The following is a 22,229-nucleotide window of genomic DNA, read 5'->3' on the forward strand; positions in this document are numbered from 1 at the left end:
ACTTTTAGTAACATTCCATGTATGACCTAAGTATTTTGTAAGAGTAACCCATGATTCTATCATTATTGTCATTCTTCACTTAGCCATGCATTAATAAATTTGAGACTTTAAGAAGTGCTTGTTTCAAGAGTACTTTTTTCTTCTGTTTTACTGAACATGAAGGTCCAACATTGAACTTTACTTTCATTGTTTCTTCATATCTACAACATAACTAATATTATTTAATATAGAACCTTTAAATCTATGCTTATATTTATGTTTTTGAGAAGAGGCAAAGCTTCCTCTTCTATAACCCAGAGACTATATTCCAACTGATCATAAAGAAAGGAGGATTTTGATTACATATCCCTTTGAGTGAAGTGCAATGAGACATACACAATGAAGGGGAAAGTATCAAGAAAGAGAAAGAAAGCAGTAGAGGTTAAATTTAGGATGTGATTCCCTGTTGTTCAGTTGCTAAATCATGTCCAGCTCTTTGCAACCCCATGGCCTGCAACACTCCAGGCTTCCCTGTCCTTAACTATCTCCTGGAGTTTGCTAAATGTCATGTCCATTGAGTCGGTGATGCCACCCAACCATCTCATCCTCTGTCGCCTCCTTCTCCTTCTGTCTTTAATCTTTCCCACCATCAGGGTCTTTTCCAATGAGTCAGTTCTTCACATCAAGTGGTTGAAGTATTGGCGCTTCAGTTTCAGCCTCAGCCCTTCAAATGAATATTCAAGGTTGATTTTCTTTAGGATAGACTGGTTTGATATCCTTGCCATCCAAGGAACTCTCAAGAGTATTCTCCAGCAGCACAGTTTGAAAGCATCAGTTCTTCAGCACTCAGCCTTCTTTATGGTCCAGCTCTCACATCCAAACATGACTATTGGAAAAACCATAGCTTTGACTATTTGGACCTTTGTCAGTATAGTAATGTCTCTGCTTTTAAAACTCTGTCGAGGTTTGTCATAGCTTTTCTTCCAAGGAGCAAGCATCTGTTAATTTCATGACTAAAGTCTCTGTCTGCAGTGATTTTGGAGTCCACGAAAAATCTGCCAGTTTCCAGTTTTTCCCCATCTATTTGCCATGAAGTGATGGGACTGGATGCCATGATCTTAGTTTTTGTTTTAATGTTGAAGTTAAAGCCAACTTTTTCACTCTCCTCTTTCTCTTTCATCAAGAGACTCTTTAGTTCTTGCTTTCTGCCATAAGGGTGGTGTCATCTGCATATCTGAGGTTATTGATATTTCTCCTGGCAATCTTGATTCCAGCTTGTGATTCATCAAGCCCGCATTTTGCATGATGTACTCTGCATATAAGTTAAGTAAGGAGGGTGACAATATGCAGTCTCAGTGTACTCCTGTCCCAATTTTTAACCAGTCCGTTGCTCCATGTCCTGTTCTAACTGTTACTTCTTGACCTGCATACAGGTTTCTCAGGAAGCGGTGAGGTGGTCTGGTATTCCCATCTCTTTAAGAATTTTCCAGTTTGTTGTGATCCCCACAGTCAAAGGCTTTAGCATAGCCAATGAAGCAGAAGTAGATGTTTTTCTGGAACTCTCTTGCTTTTTCTGTGATCCAACGGATGTTGGCAGTTTGGTCTTTGTTTCCTCTGCTTTTTCTAAGGCTAGCTTGTACATCTGGAAGTTCTCAATTCATGTACTGCTTAAACCTAGCTTGAAGGATTTTGAACATTATTTTGCCAGCATGTGAAATGAGTACAACCTGGATAACCATGTTGGTGTGGTCACTCACTTAGAGCCATATGGAGTATGATGTCTAATGGGCCTTAGGAAGCATTACTGTAGACAAAGCTAGTGGAGGTGATGGGATTTCAGCTAAGCTATTTAAAATCCTAAAAGATGATGCTGTTAAAGTGCTACACTAAGTATGCCAGCAGATTTGTGTTTCCCTGTGGATTTATGCTAATATATAGGTTAAGTATACATATGTATGTATAAATAATAGGGAATCTCAGCTGACCAGGAGTAGAGATTGTACACATCCCGTATACAGAATTCCCAGGCAGAACACATTGCCTCTTTCCACATTATTTGTAACCACTGATTTATCTGGACATGAGGTACTTCTTAGGAATAAAAGCATGTCTGCCATGCAGCCCTGATGACATATTTGTGAACTGTGTGATATGGGGTGGCTTAAAGAACATATGGCAGATTTTATGATGGACTTTGTGGCCTCAGAAAAGACTATCCAGAAGAAGAAGTCTGGATCAGCAGCCTTGGCTCAGGAGGGAGTGGGGCCACCACAAGGAGTTTTGGATACACTGTGGTGGTCTCACTGATTCGGTCCCAGTCCAGCAATTTTTATTACTGATGCATATCCCAAGATAATGTCTGTGTGGAACCTGAAAGCGACATTGCATGAAAGTAGTATGTCTCAGGCAGTTTTGCTGTGGGATCCACCTGAAGTATGAAGGCATCATCTGCTGTAGCAAACAGCAGACCTGAGATGCTGGTTAAGGTGGTATGCGTGGCTTTGGAGCAGCTCATCAAATTACAGGAGACGGGCCAGCAGCAAAGTGAGGAGGGATGTGGCCAGGGCATCGAGCAGTGATTTGAGTCCTGACTGAGCCACTGTAGGAACATGATTATTGACTGAGCATCATGCAGCAATGTTTCAGGAACAGGAAGGAATAGGGGAACAGGTTGAAATGAACACTAAAAGTGTGGATGGCCTGAGTATAAAGTAGAAGTGCCAGTAGAAACACTGGCCAGGTTAGACGTATAGAAAAAAGGATACTCTTAGACAACAACAAGAAATATCAGAACTGAATCTCAGAAGCTGAGGCTGGGGCCCATGTGATACAGTTGCATCTAATAATCTATATAGAATCTGGACCTGATTTGTCAAGGGAACTTTGTTTGAAGGCACAGGTGGGTAGGCCTGCCTTCTACACATATAGAGAGAGCATGTGAGTAGCCATGAGACTTATAAGCTGCATCAGTATAGAATCTAAATTTGGACATACATAATGTAAACATTGACACTCCATCAGAGAAAGCCAATAAGAGGTTATCTGAGTGTCTTAGTGCAAGTTAACATGATTTTACTTTTTTTTCCCTTGCTACTGTGATTTTTCTTCACAAAATTAATTATAAAGTATTAATACTCTGAGTAATTTATATCTTCTTATCAGAATTTTCTTTAGGAATATCTCTGTTCTTCAGGTCAGGGTAAAAATTGCTTTTTATTTAGCTATTGTTTCAAAAGACTGAAATCTGCAGTTTACCATTTTACTTATTCAAGATAGTCATCTAGGTCTTATTTGTTATGCCTTTTTCACACTGTATTATTTCTAATACTGTTAACCCATTTCTAGACAAAACCATGATAAATGTACTAAAGTCAGCATCTGCCTTGCTATAAATAGGAATGTGTATTCATTCTGGAGGTAAAACTTCATTTGGTTAAACAGATCAAGAGCATACCTAATAGGTTGTTATTAATACAAGCACATGGTGATCTATTAATACAAGCACAAAATAGGTAAGTATTTTTCTCCTTGACTGTCAAATGCACAGACTTGGCAGCAGTTACCTGGAGTAAGGCTTCCCAGCTGGCACTAATATTAAAGAATCCACCTGCCAATGAGGAGGCGTAAGAGATGCAGGTTTGATTCCTGGGTCGGGAAGATCCCCTGAAGGAGGAAATGGTAACCCCCTCCAGTATTCTTGCCTGGAGAATCCCATGGACAGAGGAGCCTGGTGGGCTACAGTCCATGGGGTTGTGAAGAGTTGGACACAACTGAAGCAACTTAGCAAGCACAAACATACCTGAAGTGATACGTTCTGAACGAGACTGAGGCTTGGTGGAAAGAAGTTCGTAATGCTTATGTTGGAGTTCTAAACTAGTGGCTGTGAGGTTGTGAAGGTCTAAATATTTAGACTAGATATTTGCCATCCTGGTCTGAAAACTTTCCTTAACTGATTGTTTTAACTGGTTCACTATCAGCCCATAGAATAATTATTATATGTTTTATTTTCCGTAATTTTTTCTACAGACATGTTGACTGAATGTCAATTATTGTGTGCGGCTATCAGGGACTAAACTATCAACATTTATGAATAAGATCTAGTTCAAACTATACAGTTGCCCAAGCAACCTATAGATGAAAAACAAAGTCCCATTTAGACTTTCTTGTAAATAAAAGGTAAGGGACACATAAACCTAAAATACATGGGGAAATTGTTACTTTTCACTTCAGGTCTAGAAATACTGTTTTAACCCACACATAAGGTATCCTCAGAATTAGATTATGCTGAGAATATCGTAATCTAATATTAAAACATACATATTATTCAAAAATTATAATTGCCTAAATTAATAATAATTATATAATTGCTAAATTTTTATGACGTGTTAGTTAAAGACTTATTTAAAAGCAGTTTCAGTTCCGTTCAGTTCAGTCGCTCAGTCGTGTCCGACTCTTTGCGACCCCATGAACTGCAGCACGCCAGGCCTCCCTGTCCATCACCAACTGCCGGAGTCCACCCAAACCGAAGTCCATCAAGTGGGTGATGCCATCCCAACCATCTCATCCTCTGTCGTCCCCTTCTCCTCCTGCCCTCAGTCTGTCCCAGCATCAGGGTCTTTTCAAATGAGTCAGCTCTTCACATCAGGTAGCCAAAGTATTGGAGTTTCAGCTTCAACATCAGTCCTTCCAATGAACACCCAGGACTGATCTCCTTTAGTAGTTTAGGTATAGCAAAAAGATCTAGAACTTCTCTGATATATTTATTAATTTTTTGAAAATGCCAGAGATTTACAAAATAGGGGATTAAAATAACTCTTTGAGCTGAAAGAAACCTTTGAATTAATAATTTGATGAAATGCAGTTTTTCTTGGGCAATGCAATTACCCTCCTAGTTTAGGAAGGTCACTGTAATTTTGAAATTAATGCTTTTGAAAATTTTATAATAGCATTATTTTATATTTGCACAGTGTTATGTTTTCAGATCTTTTACTTGGTAAATAATGTAAATAGGTCAAGTACAGTCTCCACTTTCCATTTTAGGCAACTGTGGCTCAGAAAGTTTAAATTATTTAGTCAAGTTCATAATGCTGGTATAGTTGGAAGTCAGATCCAAATATATGCGCTTTTAGTTTAAAATTCTTTATATTAAGTCCAACATAACAGATTCTTGAAAACAGTTAAATATATACACCTGTGGATAGCAGGAAACTTGCTTAATTTCCTAATTAAGCAAAATTGTCTTCCATCTTATTATGCAGATATTATTTTCAACATTTATTCTAAAAAGTGCCATTTAAGAACTGATTATAAAGTTTTATGTAATAATTCTGTTGATCACATTACCAGGTTAAATATAGTTATTTTTCTTTAACTGTATGAGGTAAAACACTTTAAATTAGTTTCCCTTGTGGAGCTCGGTTCTTGCTGACAATAAATATTCAAAATAAAATTTTTCTTTAACCTATAAATGGAGGAGGATGGCATCATAATTTACTTTTCTTTGTAACTGAGTGCTAATTAGTTGTCCCTGAGCACACAGGTTATGCATAATTCACGGCCTTCTGTTGTCTGAAGTTTTCCTCTTCTTCTTCTTCTAAATCTGAGTGTCTGTTTGTTTCTTTCAGAGCCCAATATTTGGATAATAATATGGATTCAGGGATATGAAAGTGGGTGTAGGGTAAAGATCAATACTCTGTTGTAAAAAACAATATTCTGTAGCTCAAGTATAGTCATGTAAAGAAAATAAAGGCAAAATAACTCCTGCTTTTTCATTTTAAGTTCAAGTTAATATTTAAAACATTTTTTAAAATATTAAATCTGGCTCAATGAATCCACCAAATCTTGAACTAGAAATACTTATGACTGTGATATCCTGGGTTCTTTTTCCCTTTTAGTGTGAAATTTTAGCCAGGTCATTGATTTCATTACACAGTCAAAAAGTCTTCGTCTATTAAAACATGTAAATGAAATGAAAAAAGATACGGATTGGTGTGTATCTCTTCTTCTCTAAACTCTGAAGGAAAAATCCTCACAATGAGCATCTGCCAGCCAGCTCTGTGCTTTGGCAATAATCTGAGTAAAAAATATGCTATAAATGTTTTCATTTTCTCATTTTCCAAGGGATGGATCTGAGTACAGAATCTATGCAGACTCAGAAGAGAGTGCAAAAAGAAAGGGCCAGGTTGGGGATACAGCCAGCCGCCTAATTACACTAATAGGTTCACAGCACAGTTGGGTCACAAATTGTGTTTCTAAACTTAGGAGATGAATCTCCACCATAAATTATTGAAAAGCACTCTGTGGTTCTCCACTCTCCATTTCCCACAGATTAGATTATGGAGAGCTACAAAGCATCTTTAGAAAGTGTTTTCCTTGCTGTTTTAAAATTTTCCTTTATCATCAGTCAGTATCAACTTTGAAAACCTTGGCTATAACCAGAAAGCATGAAACCAAAATATAAAATAAAGAAACTATTTCTTTAGAGAAATTATTCCTAAAAGAAGCAAAAGCATATATATTTTACCAGCTAGTGGGATTTAACTTATTAATGAAGTATTTGTGTTCCTATATACCAAACTTTCTTAGGATAGAAATGTAATAACATATAAATATAGTTCCCACATTTTACCTCTACATTGAAATCTGTTGTGGAATAAACATAGTTGAACTAGAATAAGTTTTGAAACAATGATTGATTCTATAACATAAATTAACCTACTTGCTTTACCAGTCCATATTTAGTTTTTGAGCTAACATATACTCACCACTTTGACTAATAATGTTCATGAAACTGAAATGGAGTTGGTAGATATATTAGAAAATGAGGTTATGAATGACACTACACTAAACTTAAGAAGATTTGTCTACTCTGCTTAGCTTATGATTTTCTTCATGTCCTCTCTTTCATATATCTGTAAATTGGGGATAACAACCCCTTTTCACTACTTACTTTAAATGAGATCTTCAAATATGCTGAAATCAGTCAAAATTGTTTTTCAGATTCTAAATTGAATATAGAGCAACGTGCCGTTTAAAGTCTCTTTTATTGCAAGTTTTTAAATGTCCAGTGATGTACTGCGCTCATGAATTGGAACAATTAATATTTTTTAAATGACCATACTACACAAGGCAAGCTACATATTCTGTGCAATCTCTATCAAAATACTAATGGCATTTTCCACAGAACTAGAACAAAAATTCTAAAATTTGTATGGAAATACAAGACCCTGAGTAGCCAAAACAATCTTAAGAAAGAAGACCAAAACTGGAAGTATTAAGGTCCCTGATTTCAAACTATGCAACAGCCATCAGAACAGTATAATGCTGACACAAATACAAACACATTGCCTTTAATGTACTTGCTCAGTCGTGTCTAACTCTTTGCAGCCCTATGGACTGTAGCCCACCAGGCTCCTCTGTCCATGGGATTTTGGGAATAGAAGTAAGCTTATACAGTTAATTAGTCTATGATAAAGGGGACAAGAATATGCAGTGGGGAAAGATAGTTTCTTTAATAAATGGTGTTAGGAAAACTAGACAGCTACTTTTCTGGACTTGATTCTAGTCAAGAATCAAACTGGACTACTTTCTCACTCCATATACAAAAATCAATTCAAAATGGATTAAAGACTTAAGACCTGAAACCATCCATAAAATTTCTAGAAGAAAACATAGGCACTATGCTCTTTGATATTGGTCTTAGCAATATTTTTTCAAATCTGTCTCCTCAGGAAAGGGAAACAAAAGCAAAACTAAACAAGTAGGACTACATCAAACTAAGAAGCTTTTACACAGCAAAGGAAAACATTAACAAAATGAAAATTAGCCTACTAAATGGGAGAACCTATTTGTAAATGTTATATCTGATAAAGGCTAATACCCAAAACATACAAAAAACTCATACAACTCAACAACAAAATATGAAGTCTTGCCATTTGTGACAATATGAATGGACCTAAAGAGTGTTGCTAAGTGAAACATGTCAGAAGGAGAAAGACAAATACCACATGTTTTCATTTATATGTGGAATCTATAAAGCAAACAAAAATGAAAACAAAAGCAGACTCAGAGAGAGAGAACAAACTGGTGCTTGCCAGAGGGGCGGGAGAAAGAGGAATGAGTGAAATAGGTAGGGGAGATTAAAGTACAAATTTCCAGCTATAAAATAAATAAGTCACAGGGATGTAATGTACAGCATAGGGAATATAGTCAATAATACTGTAATAATTTTATATGGTGACAGATGGTACCTAGAATTCATTTTTTAACTTGTAAAATATTGAGTACTATGCTGTATACATCAAACTAATATAAAAAGTCAATTATATTTTGATTTAAAACAATAAAAAACAAAAAGTGTCCAAATCAAACTAGCTGAAGTTAAAAGGATATTTATTGGCTCACATGACTGAAAGCCTGGGATGTGGAACCTGCTTCACATATAGCTATATCCAAGGGTCACAAAATGCTTGTTTCCATGCTCAGCTTTGCTACCTGTGGTGCTGGCTTCACATTCGAGTTTTATGTTTTAGTGAGGAGGCAGCACAGCTCAAGTGCCTACACTTTCTGAGATCCTAAGCTAGTAGGAATAGTCAGAATCCCTTTCCCAGTATTCCTTGCAGATGCTCCTTGAGGCTCAGAGTTTCTGATTAATTCACATGTCCATTCCTCAACCCTTTTATAATGAGCAAGAAGAAAATAGTTGTTTTTTTCAGATCTTGGAAAATGTGTGCGAAGTTCTGCTTTCATTTTTTTCATACTGTTTTCAGTGAATTGTTTAATGTTCATCCCATCAATTTCTGCCTTACTCTTTTAATTTAGGGTAAAATAACAAGAATTGTCCCTGAATGACAGGGAAAGGGCTGCTCAGAGAATGTATGAGTTAAGAAATAAAATTTATGAGACATTAGAAAGATATTTGCCTTTTAATTTTTAACTTAACATTTCAAATTATTTGTGAAGGATGGTTTTAAAAAGAATAATCTCACTTTTCTTTGGCTTTTAATTGCTTCTTTCTTAATAGTTACTACCTGCCTCTGGGTGGGTGACCTATCATATTTATGAATGGGTTGACTTTTACATTTGGACCTTAATGGTCTCATAAGAGACTGTAAGATAAAATCTCATTTATGGGATAAAAACCTGCTCTAATTAATTTTCGTTTTTTAAAAAACTTTATACCAACAGAATTTGATATCCTTGTTAAGACATTAATGACATCTAAAAAATATTAAATTTTCAAAGAAAGCCATTTTGTATGATTGGTCAAGAGTTTTATTAGACTGACTCCACTGTGTTTGAACTCACAAATTTTCAGGTGATATGAATATTTAAATTGTTTTTCTCTTTGCCCCTGGATGGGTCTTATTCTGCCACATCGGAGTTAGATCTCTGCTATTGAAAGAGATCGTGCATGTGCAGCTAAACATACACATGTGTATGCAGGTACTAACTCTGAGGAATAAGTACATGTCTTCTTTGTCTTGCTTCGAGGTTGTGTATGGGCTTGTATGCCTCAAATTGAGTTGGGTTTTATACAAATGTTAGGGATGAATCACATTTGTTTTGTTGTGACATTTGCTGTCTCACGTTCAAAGAGTAGGTGCAGTTGCACTGATGACTCCTTGGCATTTTGCCCCAGGGACAAAATGTTACATTATCAAAAGTGTTACGTTATCAAAAGAAGCAGTGCCAGTGTGCTGGTAATTAAAATGTGGATATTTGACCATGATTTTCAGGAGAAAATGATCAAAAGAATACACCCAAGAGAAAGCCTTAACTAGGCAGAGTCGTTTCTAATGAACAAGAGGATAGCTCTTTTAGGCTTAGTAACTTAAATGAGCATATGTGAATTATGGCTAATGTTTCTGAAAGAAAACGGTTACTAGGAAACTATGAAAAGCCCCCTAATTATATGATCTCCAAGCTATACCAATAAATAGAGAACTCAGATCTCTTTGTGCTAAAACCAGTACTAACTAACCTGCTAATATTCTTAATACCCTTAAGGTTTGTTTCCAGAGTGAATGAGATTTACTGTCCTTTAAGAATTAGATATCAATTTGAAAAAACTGGATTTAATTCAAAGTTCATCACCAATGTTATTGACTGAATTTTGGTCTCCTATCGCAATCTTCTGAATGTAGCTAAAGAATATCTTGACATAAAAATGCATGTTCATTGTTTAGTTGGCTAAGACTATGAACTAATATATGTTAAGCTCTTAACCTCTATTTGAAGCAGTAACAAAGAAAGAGCTAAAGATGTTGGCTCTGGGCTGCCACTCCCATGGAAGGATTTCCTTATTAAACCTGACTGTCCTACCCCAGCAAACCTCAAATCATTGAAAAAAATTGAACCCATAATTAAAAATCTTCCCACAAAGAAAATTCCAGGCTTCATTGGTAACCTTACCATAAATTTAAGGAAGAAATAACATCGTATTATTCTAGGATCTAGCTCCTACCTAGCAGAGTAAGACTGATTCAGTGACAAAGAAAAATCAACTTAAAAATGCTTATCACCTGAAAATCTGTGAGTTCAAATATAGTGAAGCCAGTTTGAGAACGTTTTTGATCCATTTTGATAGCACCATTAAAGTGGTATTCTAGTGAGAAAATTCATAAAACTAGAAATAAATCTGCCATATGACCCAGCAGTCCCACTGCTGGGCATATACCCTGAGAAAGCCACAATTCTAAAAGACACATTTTTGTACCCCAATGTTCATTGCAGCATTATTTACAATAGCCAGGACATGAAAGCAACGTGGATGTCCATCTACAGATGAATAAAGATGTGGTTACATATATACAATGGAATATTACTCAGCCATAAAAAAGAACAAATTTGAGTCAGTTCTAGTGAGGTTGATAAACCTAAATACAGCCTGTTATACAAAGTGAAATGTCATAAATAGAGAAATAAATATGATATATTAACACATATGTGTGGAATCTAGAAACATGGTACTGATGAACTCATGTGCAAGGAGGGAATGGAGACACAGATACAGAGAATAGACGTGTGGACCCAGTGAAGGAGGGAGAGAGTGGGGCAAATGGAGAAAGTAGCGTTGGCATATATACACTATCATGTGTGAAATATATAGCTAGTGAGAAGTTGATATAACACAGGGAGCGCAACCTGGTTCCCCAGAAGGGTGGAATGGGTGGAGGGGAGGGAGACTCAAGAGGGAGAATATATATGTATAATTATGACTGATTTGCATTGTAGTAAGCAGAAGCCAACACAACATTGTAAAGCAATTTTCCTCCAGTTTAAAAAAATTTTTTTAAAAAATGTGTTCTGTGTAAACTTAACATTAAAAAGAAAAAGAAAAAAACACCTACTATCTGTTCTCTTCTCTTTCCCGTGATATCTTCCCTAGTAGGTGCAGACCTGACCCTCTTTCATTGGTTTGTTGGGATTTGAACCAAGCATGAGTGGATGATTTTATTTCCCTGGCTGTAGGTCAAAACTGTGGTCAGTACCAGATTTGGCCAAGACATGCCTGACCCTGTCCTGCCATGAGTGAATGACCAAGGGATCACTGTTGGAAATTGCATGAGTCTGAGAAGCAGGGTTACCAGCTGGCTCAAACTCTCAGATTGGTTAGGTGTATTTTGGGTTTTTCCATCTCTTTCCTCCTTTACCTCTTAGATTCCCTCTTCCCCTTAGTCTTAAGTGCCTGAAATCTGTTACTTCCTACTAAATTTTAACAAGTCAGTCAGACAAAGGTTAAAATGCTAAGAATTAACTTCTCCTCTCAGATTTTAAAAAGATGCTGTAGAAGAGTAGAAATTGGGTAGGAAAGCAAAAAGTTACATCAAAAGAGTAAGAGTGAGATCAATTTTCTAGGAAAATGATAAAGAAATAAAAATTATTTTTTTGGTGATATACTGTTCAAATGTTTGAGCTCAAATATTTCTCCTGCTTCTTTTTTTTTTTTTAATGGGCCTGTTCTGTGGAGAGGCAGTTTTTTAACACGTAAAATAAGCTTCTTTACTGACTATAATCAGCTAATGGTAACCATAGAAAATGGCCCTTGGTCTCCAATTTTTGCTTCCTTGCCAGTGAATCAGTCTGCCTCGGGTGATGATTTAATTTTCATGGTGTTCAAATTACAAATTAACATTTGCAAGTGTGGATTTGGGGAATTGTGCTGAAGCCTAATAAAGTTCTCTGAGGATGGGGTACCCCATTGCGTTACATCTTATAACTTCCTTATTAAAGTGAAAGGAAATTGCCTTTTAGTTTTCCTACAGCATATCAAGTTTTCATATTTGAGAAAGGCATCCATCTAACTTCTAGAATCTTCAAACTTCATAGATTTTCCTGTATCAAAATATTTCAGATATTCAGTTTGAACAATGCTTATGGATGATGTTAAAATGATGGAGAAAGCCATATGTTTGCCCCTGGTAACTGCAGTTGTTCATGAGTACAATGTATCAACCTAGCCCATCACCATACGGATGATACTTTATAGTAATACTTGCACCTTGTGCTTATAGTTTAACTTTTAAGAAATGTTAAAAACAGAAAAAAAAAAACTTTTGACAGTGTCCAGTGTTCTTCTATTACATAAAATTTTGTGTAATTATGGTATATAACAACTATATTTGGAGGGTAAAATTCATTGGTTTCTCTATTATGGTTTTCAACTATGATATCAAAAGTGGATTTTCCTAAACCCTAACAGAAAATAGAGAGAAACACTACTATCTTTTCCTATAATGGAGATTCAGCAGAAAATTTATAAAAACAGCCCAATGCTCTACTGTGACTAACATTGGCAACTCAAAATGTTTAATAGACCTTAGAAAATAAACAATGGTTTCTAGAGAAGAATGGAAAAAGCCAAAAAGTAAATCTAATTAGTGGCACTCTGTCTATGGGTAACCCTGTTAACTGTGGAAAAGAATAACAAAATCAGACAAAGTCTAGCAAAAAGTCTTGCATGTGTGTATGTCAGTGTGTGTGTCTGTGTACATATACATGCAGACTTCTCTCAGACATACGTGGACTTTGAAGTCAGAATAAATTTGGAGTCCTAAGTATTTAGTTAATTGCTGGAAACTAATATCAAATTGATTTCTAGTACGTAAATTAAGTTTTTTTGGACACAGATTGACCCTATAAAAATGTATAAAATTCAAGCAATTGAAAAATAAAAATGTAAAAAAGAAAAAGAAAAATGTGCTATGCAATGCTGAAGTGGATATTCGTAATTTTAGACAAGTAATAAAAAGACGACTTTGAAATGTTTCATGTAAATTGAAGGAATTAAAAAGTGTTTTGTTTATAATTTTTTATAAAGACCAAAAAAGTCCAAAAGTTTTAAATTTGATATTTCCTAACATGTTTACAAAATTGCAATCTAGTAATGTAATATTCGCACATGATTTTGTTAACAATAGTCTTATGTTTTATTTGTTTTTTAGTCACTAAGTTGCATCCAACTCTTTGTGACCCCATGGACTGTAGCCCACCAGGCCCCTCTGTCCATGGGATTTCCAGGCAAGAATAATGGAGTGGGTTGCCATTTCCTTCTCTAGATCTTCCCGACCCTGGGATCAAACCCTCCTCTTTTGCATTAACAGGTGGGTTCTTTACCGCTGAGCCACCAAGGAAGCCCAATATTATGCTACCTGCCATCGAATAGTAGGATTCCTGTTTTTTATTGGGCTTCCCTGGTGGCTCAGGGGTTAAAAAAAGGCTGGAGATGTGGATTCGATCCCTGGGTTGGGAAGATGCCCTGGAGATGGAAACAGCAATCCACTCTGGTATTCTTGCCTGGGAAATCCCATGGAAAGAGGAGGCTGGTGGCCTGCAGTCCATAGGATCACAAAACAGTTGGACATGAATTAGTGACTAAACAACAACACAACAATTTTTTTTATTATATATTATATAAATAATAAATATATTATTATATATTATATAAAAATAACACATTAATTAGTACTAAGCAAAGCAGTTGCTTTCCTATTGTCTTATTTTTTTATTAGCAGATTTGTAATGAAATTTTTTTGTTACTTTTGTATCTTCAGGCAGCATCTGAAGAACTCTCCCAATTATTTTAAGATCAGTTTCACTGCATTACTATTAATATTTTTTTCATAAACTTTAAGAAGAAATATATTTTCTTGTTTGATTTTTGTTCTCCAATTGAGTCAAAGTCATGTCTTCTGTGATTTTGTTTTTGCATTATTTGGGGGAGTTTATCAGTACTGTCTAACCATAGAATTAAGTGGAATATCAGCAATTTTATCAAGAGCAGTTCTTTAGGAGAAAAAACAGGTCCTCCTTACCTATTTATTGTTTATAAAGTGTATATATGGCTGGGTGAAGGGTTTATGCACCTGTGGCTAGGATGCAGAAGACTTTTTTGTTCTGTGTAAGAAACAAAGTAATAAATTTTGGATACATTGTTTGGTTAAAAATATTTATGATAGTAAAATATGTTTAAACTAAAATGACCTTAGCCAGTTTTATAGGATGATGGTGATGATGGCTTACAATGTTATGCTTATTATATGCCAGGCATTATGCTAAACATCTTACTTAGATTATCTCACTTATTCCTCACAAGTGTTATTAATATTATATTGGGATGAGAAAACTGAGGCCTGGAGAAGTTGAGTAATGTGCTCATAGTCACTGTATTAAAACATGGTCATGCTTGACTAAATACTTCTTATTATTGTTTGATACTATCTCTCTCCTGTTATTGAATCAGAAACCTCAGAATTTGAGACCTCTAGTCTTAACATATAAAAAAGAATGGGCTGGAAATTATAAACCTGTCATGTAAAGATATATCGTAACCTTTGAAGTAATGATGTTATAGAAATTCCATTTGCACAATCGTCCTGCAGTATTTAATCTCTGATATCTTCTTTCTTATATCTAGACTTCCTGTTCTCATCCATTGCATAATAATATTACCCTGATGTAGTAGTCTCCCCTTATCTAACATTTTGCCTTCCACAGTTTCAGTTACCTGTAGTCAACCCTAGTCCAAAAATATTAAATGGGAAATTACATAAATAAACAATTTATAAGTCTTAAATTGCAAATCTTTCTGAGTAGCCTGATGAAATCTCTCCCCTACCTAATTTGTCCCACTCGGGAAATAAATCGTCCCTTTGGCGTATCCACCTTATCTCCATTCACCACCCACCCATTAGTACAGGGAAAAACATACAATTATCCCTTGGTATCCGTGGAGTTGGTTCCAAGACCCCCATCAGATGCCAAAATCTGTAGATGCTTGTATCTTTTTATTTATGTTTGGATTTTACTTCTTATTTTTTATAGTATTTTTGCTATTATGTTCATGAATGAGGTTAGTTTATAATTTTCTTGTCTTGAAATCCTCTTGTTAGATTTAGTGTCAGGATATATCTGCATAATGAGTTGGTCAATGTTTCCAAAACGTTCTATTTCTGGAAGAGTTTAATGTTATTTCTTCCTTAATATTTTGGTACAGTAAATTGGTGAAGCCTGGAATTTTCTCTGTGGGAAGATTTTAAATTGCAGGTTCATTTTTTAAAAAGTAGTTATATGACTGTTTAGATTTTCTTAGTTATTCATGTGTCAGTTTTCAGTGTTTTGCTTTTCAAGTAATTTGCCCATTTTATTTAAATATTCCATTTTTTCTCTTTTACAAGAAAATCCTTTTGCAATATGTTTGAATATTTAGCTATGTCTTCTTTCTCATTCCTATTTTATTCTTTTTGTTACACCCAATACTACATTACTTATTTTCTTGTTGAAATTATTATAGCTTTAGTTATTGGGAAGTGTAAATTTTTAACTCTCTTCCTGGTTTGAAATGTAAACTTGATGAGGATAGATATGATGTTTGTTTTATCTGAAAAGGTTACCAAAGAGCCTGGCACTTAGGAGAAGTTGGTATTTATTTCTTACAAATCAGTTCATGACTGATGAATGAATGGAACCTGTAAAAATGAGATAATTCCATTAAACTTATTGAGTATTCAGTGATTCCTGAATTATCTTCATTTTCTAAGTGCTTGGTTATTTTTCAGTTCCTCTGAGTTTCCAGAGGTATAGGGGAAAATGAGATGATATGAAATTTAAAAAACAAGTAAATCTGTATTGTCAGACTACACATGTTTAGAAGGATAAGATCATTATCTTGAGTATCTGTCTCATTTCGACTTTTATTTGTGCTTTTTATTCTTCTTGTCATTCCTTCAAGTTTTATAATCACCTACTTTATTTGGACCCAAGTGTAATTGTGGTGGCCTCAGTGTTCTTCTATAGATGGTTCGGTAACTTTTAGTTTTACTTAATTGGCCTGTGTGACTAAATTGGTCACTTCATTGGCTGGTGACTTTGAGAAGAAGCTGAGAAGATATTTCTTTGTGGGGCTATATATATACATAGCTGGCTGTGTGTTGACAGAGGAATAGTCTTAGCTTATTTATAATGTTCTGCCACTTTCCCTTTGGGGAAGAACAGTACATTTTCATGTTCAAATTTGGAAAACTTCTCACTATTATTCACCATCAAGTACAGATCACATAAATCAAAGAGCAGTTTTAAATGTCATATTTGTATATGCTATTTCTGGGAAACACCAGATAGAGTGTTATTTTGGGAAGCTGTGGGTTGACCTTGCAAAACTCAAATTAGCAAGGAAAAAGCACATTTTAAACAGTGACACATCTAACAGTGAGCTTAAAAGAGCAAGACAAAGTGTGTAGGTGTTCAATAGTAACAACCTAATGGTACCACATTGTAGTTCATGAATGAGAGCAATTCACAAAGTTCTCACAAGTAGGACCTAATGCAGGAATATAGCTGTCTAGTAGCTTTCTTTATCAAATTTGTTCTACCAACATTTTATGAGTCCCTACTAAGTACCAGGTAGAATCCTGTTTGCTGTGAAGACAAAAATGAGTATGGTGCAATCCCTTCCTGCATGAGGCTGAGTTTAATGGGGACAACTCAGCTCTTATAGGTGTATCACTCATATTTATTTTAAAACTAATGAATTGTAGGTAAGACCAACTTTGAGAATAAAGTCATGTCACCTAGATAATGTGTCTTCTTGCATTTAATAAACCAGTAACCAAGAGGACTATAAGGAGACATGTCAAAAGTTTAGTAGAGCTAATCTTGTATCTTGCTAATTAGTAGTGATTTTATGTTTTATGATTTCTGGAAGAAGTGTATATTTCTCTCAATTTGAGAAATAAAAAGTGCAAGTCACTTATCTTAAGCTACTATAATTTGCAAGGGTATCCTTTTGTTTCCTTGAATTTGCTTTCACTGTTCTTAGTTATGACATTTTCTGTTTTTTAGTATTACGTTTAAATTTTTTGAAAAAACCATTGAAGTGCAGAGGTAAAAGAAACTTTTACAACAGACATCAGATAGCCTGCATGAGAATCTCTTGACAGAGAAGTTGACCAACTTTTTCTATAAAGGGCCAGAGAGAGCATAATGATTCAGCCTCTGATTGTACAGTCTTGGTCACAACTATTTAACTCTGCTTTTTAGCAGGAAAACAACCCCCAATATGTAAATGAACGAGTGTAATTGTGTTTCAATAACACTTTTACTTAGAAAAACTGGTAGAGGGGATAGATGAGCCATATTTTGCCTATTCCCTGACTTACAACATTTGTTAAAAACGCAAAGACCTAGTTCTTATACCTCCCTGAATCAAATCCAGAGAGATAAGCCCTTGGAATCTGTGTGTTTAGCCAGTTGCCAATATTATTGGTTGATTCATGGACCTAAGGACTTCCCTGGCGGCTCAGACAGTAAAGTGTCTGCCTATAATGCGGGAGACCCGTGTTTGATCCCTGGGTTGGAAAGATGCTCTGGAGAAGGAAATAGCAACCCACTCCAGTACTCTTGCATGGAAAATCCCATGGTTGGACGAGTGTGGTAGGCTACAGCCCATGGGGTCAGAAAGAGTCAGACACGACTGAGCGACTTCACTTCACATGGACCTAACATTCCAGGTTCCTATGCAATATTGCTCTTTACAGCATCGGACCTTGCTTCTATCACCAGTCACATCCACAGCTGGGTGTTGTTTTTGCTTTGGCTCTGTCTCTTCATTCTTTCTGGAGTTATTTCTCCACTGATCTCCAGTAGCATATTGGGCACCTAACGACCTGGGGAGTTCATCTTTCAGTGTCCTATCTTTTTGCCTTTTCATACTGTTCATGGGGTTCTCAAGGCAAGAGTACTGAAGTGGTTTGCCATTCCCTTCTCTAGTGGACCACATTCTGTCAGATCTCTCCACCATGACCTGTCCGTCTTGGGTGGCCCTACAAGGCATGGCTCATAGTTTCATTGAGTTAGACAAGGCTGTGGTCCCTGTGATCAGAGTGGTTACTTTTCTGTGATTGTGGTTTTCATTCTGTCTGCCCTCTGATAGAGAAGTATAAGAGGCTTATGGAAGCTTCCTGATGGGAGAGACTGACTGAGGGGGAAACTGGGTCTTGTTCTGATGGACTGGGCCATGCTCAGTAAACCTTTAATCCAATTTTCTGTTGAAGGGTGGAGCTGTGTTCCCTCCCTGCTATTTCAGTTCAGTTCAGTTCAGTTCAGTCGCTCAGTCGTGTCCGACTCTTTGCAACCCCATGAATTGCAGCACGCCAGGCCTCCCTGTCCATCACCAGCTCTCGGAGTTTACTCAGACACATGCCCATCGAGTCGGTGATGCCATCCAGCCATCTCATCCTCTGTCGTCCCCTCCTCCTCCTGCCCCCAATCCCTCCCAGCATCAGGGTCTTTTCCAATGAGTCAGCTCTTTGCATGAGGTGACCAAAGTATTGGAGTTTCAGCTTCAGCATCAGTCCTTCCAATGAACACCCAGGACTGATCTCTTTTAGGATGGACTGGTTGGATCTCCTTACAGTACAAGGGACTCTCAGAGTCTTCTCCAACACCACAGTTCAAAAGCATCAATTTTTCGGTGCTCAGCTTTCTTGACAGTCCAACTCTCACATCCATACATGACCACGGGAAAAACCATAGCCTTGACAAGATGGACCTTTGTTGGCAAAGTAATGTCTCTGCTTTGTAATATACTATCTAGGTTGGTCATAACTTTCCTTCTAAGGAGTAAGCGTCTTGTCATTTCATGGCTGCAGTCACCATCTACAGTGATTTTGGAGCCCCCAAAAATAAAGTCTGCCACTGTTTCCACTGTCTCCGCATCTATTTCCCATGAGGTGATGGGACCAGATGCCATGCCACACTATGGTGGAGGTAGTGAAGATAATGGTGGCCTCCTTCAAAAGGTCCCACACACGCACTGCTACACTCAGTGTCCCCAGCCCTGCAGCAGGCCACCACCAACTCATACCTCTGCTGGAGACTCCTGGACACTCCTGGGAAAGTCTGGGTCAGTCTCCTGTGGGGTCACTGCTCCTTTCTCCTGGGTCCTGGTTCATATAAGGTTCTGTGTGTGCCCTCCAAGAGTCTATTTTCCAGTCCTGTGTAAGTTCTTGCAGCTCGATGGTGGGGTTAATGGTGACCTCCTCTAAGATGGCTTATGCCATACCCAAGCCTGCTGCACCCAGAGCCCCTGCCCCTGCTGCAGTCCACTGCTGACCCGTCCCTCCACAGGAGATGCTCAAACACAGTTCTGTCTCGGTCTCTGTGGGATCTCTGGGTCCTGGTGCTTCCAAGGTTTGTTTGAGCCCTCTGAGCGTCTCTGGTGGGAATGGGGTTAGATTCTAAACATGAGTTTGCCCCTCCTACCATCTTGCTGGGGCTTCTCCTTTGCCCTTGGACGTGGGGTATTTCCTCACAGCCGCTCCAGCGCCACCCATCTCGCTGGGGTTTCTCTGACCTTGGATGTGGAGTATCTCCTCACAGCCGCTCCAGCAAAGCACAGTGGCAGCTCCTGATGTTGGACACGGGGTATCTCTCAGGGCCACTGCAGCGCCTCGAGCAGCCGATGCTCCAAGCCAAACTCTGCTTCTTCATGAATCAAGGCAAACAGGAAGAGGTCAAACAGGAGATGGCAAGAGTGAATGGTTGCATTGTAGGAATCAGCGAACTAAAATGGACTGGAATGGGCAAATTTAACTCAGATGATCATTATATCTACTACTATGGGCAGGAATCCCTTAGAAGAAATGGAGTAGCACAGTCAACAAAAGAGTCCAAAATGCAGTACTCGCATGCAGTCTCAAAATGACAGAATGAACTCTGTTCGTTTCCAAGGCAAACCATTCAGTATCACGGTAATCCAAGTCTATGCCCCGACCACTAATGCTGAAGGAGCTGAAGCTGAAAGGATCTGTGAAGACCTACAAGACCTTCTAGAACTAACAACCAAAGAAGATGTCTGTTTCATTATAGGGGACTGGAATGCAAAAGTGGGAAGTCAAGAAACACCTGGAGTAACTGGCAAATTTGGCCTTGGAGTACAGAATGAAGTAGGGCAAAAGCTAATAGAGTTTCGCCAAGAGAATGCACTGGTCATAACAATCACCCTCTTCCAACAACACAAGAGAAGACTCTACATATGGACATCACCAGATGGTCAATGCCGAAATCAGATTGACTATATTCTTTGCAGCCAAAGATGGAGAAGCTGTATACAGTCAGCAAAAAGAAGACCAGGAGCTGACTGTGGCTCAGACCATGAACTCCTTATTGCCAAATTCGGACTGAAATTGAAGAAAGTAGGGAAAACCACTAGACCATTCAGGTATGACCTAAATCAAATCCCTTACGATTATACAGTGGAAGTGAGAAATAGATTCAAGGGATTAGATCTGATAGAGTGCCTGATGAAGTATGGGACAGAGGTTCCTGACATTGTAGAGGAGACAGGGATCAAGACCATCCCCAAGAACAAGAAATGTAAAAAAGCAAAATGGCTGTCTGAGGAGATCTTACATATAGCTGTGAAAAGAAGAGAAGCGAGAAGCAAAGAAGAAAATGAAAGATGTACTCATTTGAATGCAGAGTTCCAAAGAATAGCAAGGAGAGATAAGAAAGCCTTCCTCAGTGATCAGTGCAAAGAAATAGAGGAAAACAACAGAATGGGAAAGACTAGACATCTTTTCAAGAAAATTAGAGATACCAAGGGAACATTTCACGCAAAGATGGGCTCAATAAAGGACAGAAATGGTATGGGCCTAACAGAAGCAGAAGATATTAAGAAGAGGTGTCAAGAATACACAGATGAATACAAAAAAGATTTTCACGACCCAGATAATCAAGATGGTGTGATCACTCACCTAGAGCCAGACATCCTGAAATTCAAAATCAAGTGGTCCTTAGGAAGCACCACTATGAACAAAGCTAGTGGAGGCAATGGAATTCCAGTTGAGCTATTTCAAATCCTAAAAGATGATGCTGTGAAAGTGCTGCACTCAATATGCCAGCAAATTTGGATAACTCAGCAGTGGCCATAGGACTGGAAAAGGTCAGTTTTCATTCCAATCCTAAAGAAAGGCAATGCCAAAGAATGCTCAAACTACTGCATGATTACACTCATCTCAGACGCTAGTAAAGTAATGCTCAAAATTCTCCAAGCCAGGCTTCAACAGTACGTGAACTGTGAACTTCCAGATATTCAAGCTGGATTGAGAAAAGGCAGAGGAACCAGAGATCAAATTGCCAACATCCGTTGGATTATTGAAAAATCAAGAGAGTACCAGAAAAACATCTATTTCTGCTTTATTGACTATGGCAAAGCCTTTAACTGTGTGGATCACAACAAACTGTGGAAAATTCTTCAAGAGATGGGAACACCAGACCACCTGACCTGCCTCTTGAGAAATCTGTATGCAGGTCAAGAAGCAACAGTTAGAACTGGACATGGGACAACAGACTGGTTCCAAATAGGAAAGGAGTACGTCAAGGCTATATATTGTCACCCTGCTTATTTAACTTGCATGCAGACTACATAGGAAATGCTGGGCTGGCTGAAGCACGAGCTGGAATCAAGATTTCCAGGAGAAATATCAATAACCTCAGATATGCAGATAACACCACCCTTATGGCAGAAAGTGAAGATCTAAAGAGCCTCTTGATGAAAGTGAAAGAGGAGAGTGAATAAGGTAGCTTAAAGTTCAGCATTCATAAAACTAAGATCATGGCATCTGGTCCCATCACTTCATGGCAAATAGACAGGGAAACAGTGGAAATGGTGACAAACTTTATTTTGGGGGGCTCCAAAATCACTGCAGATGGTGACTGCAGCCATGAAATTAAAAGACGCTTACTCCTTG

The 22,229-nt window shown here is 37.5% G+C and overlaps 1 protein-coding gene and 1 long non-coding RNA gene across 8 annotated transcripts in view; one reads left to right on the top strand and one right to left on the bottom strand.

Annotated features, from left to right (window-relative positions):
* HDAC9 (histone deacetylase 9) overlaps nucleotides 1–22,229 on the top strand; it is a 980,387-nt gene that overhangs the window by 393,210 nt on the left and 564,948 nt on the right. The gene's annotated exons all lie outside the window — the stretch shown is intronic.
* LOC122438183 lies at nucleotides 1,771–21,426 on the bottom strand. The gene is made up of 3 exons (XR_006268475.1): nucleotides 21,369–21,426; nucleotides 12,476–12,481; nucleotides 1,771–1,860 (listed from the first exon to the last, which is right to left on the bottom strand). It is a non-coding gene; the product is annotated as an uncharacterized LOC122438183 (long non-coding RNA).

The sequence above is a fragment of the Cervus canadensis genome, chromosome 3 (assembly GCF_019320065.1).
Source record: "Cervus canadensis isolate Bull #8, Minnesota chromosome 3, ASM1932006v1, whole genome shotgun sequence".
Taxonomy (NCBI): domain Eukaryota; kingdom Metazoa; phylum Chordata; class Mammalia; order Artiodactyla; family Cervidae; genus Cervus; species Cervus canadensis.